The sequence below is a fragment of the Montipora foliosa genome, chromosome 1 (genome assembly GCF_036669935.1).
Source record: "Montipora foliosa isolate CH-2021 chromosome 1, ASM3666993v2, whole genome shotgun sequence".
Taxonomy (NCBI): domain Eukaryota; kingdom Metazoa; phylum Cnidaria; class Anthozoa; order Scleractinia; family Acroporidae; genus Montipora; species Montipora foliosa.
The window spans coordinates 49,765,038-49,773,285 of NC_090869.1; the positions used below are offsets into that span (position 1 = coordinate 49,765,038).

Consider the following 8,248-nt stretch of genomic DNA (forward strand, 5'->3'; position numbering starts at 1 on the left):
CTGCGCTTGTGATATATTCATTGGAAACTTGGACATGAAAGCGTAAGTTAAAATTTTCGCCCGCAATCGAAACCATTAGAAACATCATAGGCAGCCCAAGTTCGCGTCACTAGAGAGCGTGTAATAATTGATTACTAGTGGAAGGAAGATTGACCTTTGAGTAAAAGCGGTGTTGCGTTACAGGCAGCCGTTGAGAATTTAAACGCGTTGTAAGACTTTGTATGGGAAATAAAATACCGAAGATTATGAAGCCTTAAAAACGCTCAATTAAGTCATTTTTATTATTTTTATTGAATGAACGTTAAATTGAGCGTTTTTAAGGCTTCATAATCTTCGGTATTTTATTTCCCATACAAAGTCTTACAACGCGTTTAAATTCTCAACGGCTGCCTGTAACGCAACACCGCTTTTACTCAAAGGTCAATCTTCCTTCCACTAGTAATCAATTATTACACGCTCTCTAGTGACGCGAACTTGGGCTGCCTATGGAAACATTCACCGGACGAAGTATGTTTGTTTTTTAATACATAGGATTATTTTGTTTTTATTATTATGGAATTCACCTGGTTTGGACATTTGTTTACTTAAATTGTTCTCAGTATAGTGAAAGAAGTCAAATCACGTTCGACAGCTGTAAAGAGTGCATATGCTCCGAGCTTGAAATAAACATTGAGCTTGCCAGATCTGTTCTCCTGTGACTTTATTTGTGTCATTTTAGTTAATTGCATAATTATTGTCAGCTTCTAAACGCTTCTAAAGTTGATATTGCGACAGTTTTAGGGTAGTGATTGAATTATATTTAGAGTTAGCGTGGTGCTTCTAAGTCAGTAGGTCTACGGAAATCCCATGACTGCGATTTCGTAAACTACTAAGCTCGATTTACAATGCACGTCATGTTCCTTTCGCAACTAGTACTGTGTTATCGCACCTTTTCGAAAATTTCAGGCTGATTTTTCCGGTCTTGCGGCAATCTTTTTGGTATAAATAAAGCTATTCATTTTGCGTAAGACTCAGTACTCACTTTATGCGCATATAGATCGTTTATACTGTTTCGTCGTAATGGTGTATTATTGTGTTGTTGAATGCTCGAATGATTCTCGATCTGTTAGCAAGGAGCATGGAATAAGTTTCCACCATCTTCCTACACAAAATTCTCTCTTGCAAAAGTGGTTAGCAAAAATAGTTGACTTTGTGGTTACCAAAGATACTCGGTTGTGTTCTGATCACTTCGAGCCTGACTGCTTTGAACGTGATCTTAAAGCAGAACTTCTTGGGTTGAAAGCAACACGTACATTGAAGCTGGATGCACTACCAACAATTTTTGTCCATCAGCCAAGAAAGAAGCCTCGACTGTCGTCTGAAAACCGTTTGCATGACAGAGCAAAGCAAGAGGTAAGAGTCTGACTTAATTTTAGCTACATGCAACTCGAAGTACTTTCTTATCTTACATGTGGAGGCAACGCTCACGCAATTGCTCATTAAGTCACGAAATGTCTGCTTTGGTTTGCAGTACATTGCATCACTCACCACGACACACCATGTTTCACCTATGAATGTTGTGGAACTTAGTACCTCCACTGAATGTAATTCAGCAGCTGTCTCCCACAATTCCCAGGGTGTGCATACAGAACCTGTAGCTAGTACCTCCAGAGAATATTACCCGGAAGTTGGCTGCCTAAATTCCCAGGGCATAGATCATAGTGAGGTTGCATTCGAGAGGCCATTGCAGTAACTTAATGTGGATTCAACGAAAGCAAATAAAACAAGTATACCAATACATAAGCTTACCAGTGATGTTCGGTGTCAAATTAATACACGAGGAGCACATTCAACTTATGATGAAATCAACTGAGTCTCAAACTTACAAGTCTTCATTTGATGTGATCCTGTGTGACCAAAGCACTCAAACTGATGAAGACTTTCACAGAGAGGAAGTGATCTCTTCTGATGAGGTAGACCCTTCCCATGAACAGAAAATCACCCCTGACAATTCACCTCAAAAGGATCCATCTTATGTACCATTGAAAAATGATGAAATGTCAGATCATTCAAAGAGTTCACAGTCAGAAACTGAAGATTAAAAAAGTGTCAACCCACAAGATGATGTTAAGTTCCTTGTTTTCAAAGAAGAATTAGTGAAGCTTTTTAAAAGATGTCCCGAGTGTGGTGCAGGCATAAGAAAAAAATATGAATCTACCCAGGGTTCTCAGTTGCTTGTTACACTTAAGTGCATAAATGGCCACACCTACTTCTGGAGCAGCCAGCCAATGATCATAGGGATGGCCGCTGCAAACCTTTTGATGTCCTCGTCGATTCTTCTAAGTGGGGCCACTTACACCAAGATAGCTACATTAGCTGAAATATTAAGGTTATGCTTTTTCAGTGAGAAAATATTTTGTAACATTCAAGACTCATATTTATTTCCAGTAATTAATGAAATTTGGAAGGGAGAACAAAATTCTGTTTTTAAGGATTTGAAAGACAAAGAGTTGTGGCTTTCTGGGGATGGTCGCTGTGACAGCCCAGGGCATAACGCAAAATATGGCACCTACACCATGATCGATCAACTTAGTGACAAAATAGTTGACTTCCAAATTGTTCAGGTCAGCAAAGTGACCAGTAGTAATGCCATGGAGAGAGAAGGATTTAAAAGGTGCATGGAAAATATCCAGGGTAAAGGGGCAAAAGTGAAGGTTGTGGCAACTGATCGCCATGTAAGCATAAAGTCAGATATGAAACGCATCTACCCTGATGTGCATCACCAGTTTGATGTGTGGCATTTAGCGAAACGTGTCACTAAAAAACTAACTGAAAAGGCAAAGAAGAAGGACTGTAGTGATCTTTTTCCCTGGATCAAGTCAGTCTCCAACCATCTATGGTGGTGTGCCGACACATGCAATGGGGACAAGGAACTCTTACGGGAGACTTACTACTTACTTATCCTCATCGGGCCCATGAGGACTCTTAAGGCCGGTCAGTTTCCGTAATCAGATAATTTTTACGGGGTGCGGGGATTAGCCGGACGCCCAACCCACAACCTGGAGGACCAGTGACTACCATTTAGTCTGGCCTCTACCCTTTGACCTGCCCGCCAAGGTTGGACCTACTGGGGGAATACCCCCGACGGTAAAGCTCTCAAGGTCACTGAGGCACACAAGCTCCCCCACCACGACAAGGCAGCAGTCTTACGGGAGAAGTGGATATCAATTGTCCACCACACTGCCAACATCCACCAGTGGGACAGTGCAGATTATTATCATGAATGTCCCCACCCACCCATCCCAAGAAATGTGGCCAGAACCAAGAGATGGCTAAGGCCAGGTTCACCAGCACATGAGGCATTAAAAGAAGTGGTATTTGACAAAAAGCTACTTAAAGACATCCAGCAGTTGACACTCAGCTGTCACACTGGATCTTTGGAGGTGTATCACAGCGTCCAAGCAAAATACCTCCCCAAGCGGCAGCACTTTTGGTATAAGGGCATGGTTGCTCGAACACAGCTGGCAGCCCTTGACCACAATGCCAACACCAGCAGAGACCATGCTACTGCTTCAAGGGGAGAAAACGAGGGAGAGCTTCGTTTCAAGGTGGTCTTCCCCAAAAGAAGTAAGGAGTGGATTGCAAAACCAATTATGGAGAAGACAACAAGGGATCATGTACGCCCATTGGTGGATGCAACTGTCGCAAGGAAGTGTCAAGATGCTGCTGAAAGAAGTGCCACTCTCACAGCACCACATACTCCACGCAACATTGCTTGCACCCCTCGACCAGATAAGGCATATGTTATTGCAAGGCGCACATCTAGATTTTCTTATACTTGAATGAATTTGATGTAATGGTTATTGAAGGGCTTTTGGCAATGTGTTCACTCACTCTGGAATTTTTTTTGTACATGTACACCAAACAAAAAAAATTTAGCTTTTTGGTGCTTTGCTCTGGGAAATGTTATTTCCATTTAACTTTCAAAACAAACTGTTGCCAAGTTTAGGTTACTTGAAGCAATGATGTTGGTGTGCTGAACAATATAATAACAGGCCATCTTTCCCAGTCAGCCCTTCAACAATTACTACTTCTATTATCATTATTAGCAACAACTCTTTTACACATGCCATCCAATCTATACATCGAAACCAACAGCAAACAGTACATTTCTTTCAAATTTCAAATTAAAATTTATTCAGAACAAACCATGCATATTGTGCTTGATCATGGCTATTAATTATAAATATTTCTCACGTGAATTGAACAACTTGTTGAAAATCCAAAGAAAATAATTAAAAGAATTAGGTTAATTTTAGAGATCAGTGTAAAAGTATTAAAATTAGCCGAAGACGAGTACTATTTTTGCAAAACATAAATTTCTAGAAAGTCTATTTCCGCCGGTTTGAATCCGGCATATTTCCCACTCTCCTCTGGAAATTCATTTCACAACGCACGCTGGAAATCACTCCCCGGTTTTTCCTTCCCAGTACACCATAAACCCACCAAGTAAACTCACGGTAAGCTGCTAAACGCCATGTTCTAGAAGAGATCATAAATATGCGAATTATATGATGAACAAATAACTTTTGCGGCTAGATTTTCAAAACAACTAACCTGTTCTCGATGGGTTCCGGTAAGGGATTACAGCGTGCGTTGTGAATTGCAACAAGGGCAGTATTTGGCACGTCCGTATCGACACACACAATTCTAAACTTTGCATGGTCAGTTATGCATTCAACCCCCGAATAGTCGAACTTTTGATTAAGGGCCTCCAATTCTTGACAGCAAAAACATTCATCGGCCGTCGACATTGGGACACAATTGCCCCCACAAATGCACCATTCGGTGTTTCCAACTCTGTTATCAAAATTGGCTCCGCTGTCTCCTTCGTCGCCAGTTTTTTCTTCCCAGTCAACTGGTTCTTCACCAGGAGGATAGGTTGGCTCAAACTGGAATGGCTGTACACCGCTCATGTTGGAAATAACGAAGGAAATCCGTAACAGAACGACAAGTTTTGAGGATGAAATTTTTAAAATTCATATCAACCTCGATCTTGCTTTCATTTACCGTGGCAGTTAAGTTTTGCCAGATTGAAGTCATTTATATTAGAACCTGTTGGCGAATAGAAAATTCTGAGCGAAACGTCTTAAGTGTAGGCCAATCATCCTGTCGGCGTAACGACTAGACTATCATCCTTCTTGGGAGTATTGCACCTCTGCAAATCAATAGTTGCAGTTAACAAATTATCTCAAATTTTGATGCCAATGATTTATGTGAAGAGACTTACTACATGAAAGGCAAATATTTGATCTTCTTATAGAAGCATGTGGAGACGAAAGTAAAAACCTGTACACTCTTTTTTCTTCTTCTTTTTTTATGAGAGTCTTCTTTATAAGCGACGTTGAGGCTGAGATAACCAACATTTTAAGAACGTTTAAGAACATTCCTCAGGCTGAAAGTCGAGTATAAACTTTTCTCTTTTGCTCATTTCTATTTGAAATGAAAGTATAAAATAGGTAAGGTAAATAAATGCAAATTAACCCAAAATGTTTAAGGGCATATTTTGTACAACATAACAATGGTTTTCCTATTACATAATACATAACTTAGTTTGTAATAATGAGAAGTTCTTACTTAAAAATCGTCAGTTCCGCATTGACTTATTAAAGTACTATACCATGTAAATTTAAGAACATCTTTAAGAACGTGTATATGGCACATATCGTTCTACAAGCAAACTGATATAAATTATAGTTTTGCGCGAACCTAAGAGGCTTTCTGTCTACCAAGATGCTTTTCGCGACAACACTTATGTTTTCTTTCTGCTTGATGAAACGCGATGGGATGAAACTAAGTTTAAAAATGTGTCCCTTGCCCTCAAGCAAAAGAAAAAATATTGATTATTTTAATAAAGCACTTGCATTCTTTTCTATTCATTCTTTTTCCTCAAACAGCGTGCGTTGAGTCGGTGATTCAAGTTGACTCAAAGTAAAACAGTAATAGAATACATTTATGATTTTCTTCGTTGGACAAAATAATTGTGTTTGTTCTGGATTTTACAGATTAAAGTAAACAAATAAAGAAATGAATACACAATAATTATTTGCACGCACCCGTCATACTATATGACATCAAACAAATATGAACTGAGAATATCCGAAAAGCGTACATTAGAATTGAAGGTATGAAGCCATTGTCTAAGCAAAAGATCGTCCCAGTAAATGAAACCACCGAATAAAAAAGAAACCTGAAAACTAAAAGGGAAAACCACAAGCTTAAACGGGACTGGGATCCGTGACACAGCGTGTGACTTGCGCTGTGCACTGTTTTCTGAACCTGAGTGGATGGCGTGATTTAAATCCCAGTGTTCCTTTGCTTTTGCACGCGCATGCCGGCTTCGCAGGCTACCTGCTTTACCACTCTCTCAAGCCATCTATAAACTGGACTAGTGCGAGTTCGTACGAGCTTGAAACGATTTTTAAAGAAAGATCATTGTCATGGGTTCGAGTCTCGTTCATGTCTTGATTTTTTCAAGTTTCGTCGCAAATTACTTACAACAATTTACTTTGTGAACTTCGATGATCTTTCAGCTTAGAAAATTTAGATCAGCCTCGTTAGAAAGAGAGTATTATCCTTCAGATCAAATTAAATGTCCAGAGGCTTGTGAGCACGTGATAAATACTTGTTAATTTAGACGGCCAAGAAAACGACAACGTTGAGACGAAGCAAAAAGTCACCCAAGACAAAAGCGTCGCTGAAAGCCTGGACTTTCCAAAACCAATAAAGACGAAGTTCATTCCTCATCCAATTTCATTTAAAGTTTGCTTTTCAAGAAAAGAAAGAAATCAGAAAAAAAAAAAAGAAGAAAGAAAGTGGAGAGACTTGTCGGGAATGTCACAGTGGTAGCCCATTAGTGATATTATAGGTTTATTGATGACTCACCCTTGAGGACCACTGGTCGAAACAAACCGATATGATGCTGGGCCAGCCACTTGTTAAATGATGACTCCGTGTGTACTACCATTAACTACTTCAGCGGACAAGGTTCTGACAAAGAATGTGCCAATTATCTACCAATACAAAGCGACTCACTGATAGAACACAAATATATAGATTCCGCAGTTGATGGTATGAATGACACAATGAAGGAATGCTTTCAGGAACACTTTAATGAGTAAAGTATATGTTGCTACGTAATGCCATCTGAAGTTTCTAAGATAAATTACATCATCATGTCACGCATTGATCACATCCCACACTGCATGATATGGTCTTCTGGGTTTAACTCGGGGGGAGGCGGATTCCATCACGTCCCTAATAAACGATGAGGGACTCATTTATTGCAGGGAACCATCGGAATTAAAGCTATTCTTTACATTTAAGACAATTGCAATATGGAAATGAACAAACAAATGACTGTCATCGAGGAAAAAGTGTGGAACAATTAATTTACAATAGAATTCACTTACCCTCTTAGAGGTACAGACAGCACGTATCGCGTTGAAGGCCAAGATCATAACAAAGATCATTTATCTTTAAAATGGATAAACACTCCTGGACATTGGAAAATTGGGATAACCGCAGTACCGCAGCAATACGACCAGATTAAAAGTAGTACTACAAATTTCACAAAGAACATTATACACGTACCGTGAGTACCGAAGATAGTTTTTCTTTGGTTCAGATTTATCGAAGAACAACAGGTGAGAGAGCACAGGACGGCAGTCAGAGTAAAACAGGATCATCCTTGTGGAGAGCAAATCAGTGTTGTGCCTGAGATTACTCCGGGTGGGACGGAGCAATCGTATTCTTGGAGATAGCCCGGTATTCAGGACTTTAGAAATGGGGGGGGGGGGGGGGGAGGGGGTTTGGGAGGGCACAAAACAACTTCAAGATTGCCGCAACGCAAGATTGCCGCCAGATTGCCGCAACGCAGTCATTCAAAAAGCCTCCACAAAAGTGAAAATTCAAGTTGAGAAGCTAAATATTTTGATCAAGAGCCGATACATCTTGCTCAAAATATTTAGCCTCTTAACTTGTACTTCCGCCGATCACATCAAGCCACTGATCTTACGTACACCGACAGGAAGATTGTCCACTGTTGGCTTGCTTCAAAACTCAAAAAATTCAAGGTCGCGGGGCACTTATTTCAGGATGTTTAAAAAGTTAAAAGAAATATCTCTCAAAAGAAGCAGAAAATAGCAGGGGGCAAAACCCTCGCACACCACCCCCTCCCCGGTCCCTGAAAAATTAATCACCCCATTCA

At 40.1% G+C, this 8,248-nt stretch overlaps 1 protein-coding gene, 1 long non-coding RNA gene and 1 pseudogene across 6 annotated transcripts in view; 2 read left to right on the forward strand and 1 right to left on the reverse strand.

Annotated features, from left to right (window-relative positions):
- LOC138000186 (uncharacterized) overlaps positions 1-7,790 on the reverse strand; it is a 15,225-nt gene extending 7,435 nt beyond the window's left edge. For 3 of the 5 annotated variants that reach the window (XM_068846439.1, XM_068846431.1, XM_068846448.1), the window contains exon 1: positions 6,925-7,276. The gene's annotated coding sequence lies outside the window, so the exon portion shown is untranslated. Of the gene's footprint in view, positions 1-6,924; positions 7,297-7,632 lie in introns of those variants that run through there. The other 2 variants (XM_068846423.1, XM_068846472.1) reach the window with 2 other exon arrangements.
- The window catches only part of LOC138000237 (uncharacterized), an 11,763-nt gene extending 3,957 nt beyond the window's left edge, over positions 1-7,806 (forward strand). The window contains exons 2-3 of the long non-coding RNA XR_011123077.1: positions 1-42; positions 7,667-7,806. The exon at positions 1-42 is cut by the window's left edge and continues 2,120 nt beyond it. This is a non-coding gene — a long non-coding RNA (uncharacterized lncRNA). The remainder of the gene's footprint in view (positions 43-7,666) is intronic.
- On the forward strand, positions 420-5,196 carry LOC138000230 (uncharacterized; annotated as a pseudogene).
- Positions 7,807-8,248: the final 442 nt, after the last annotated feature.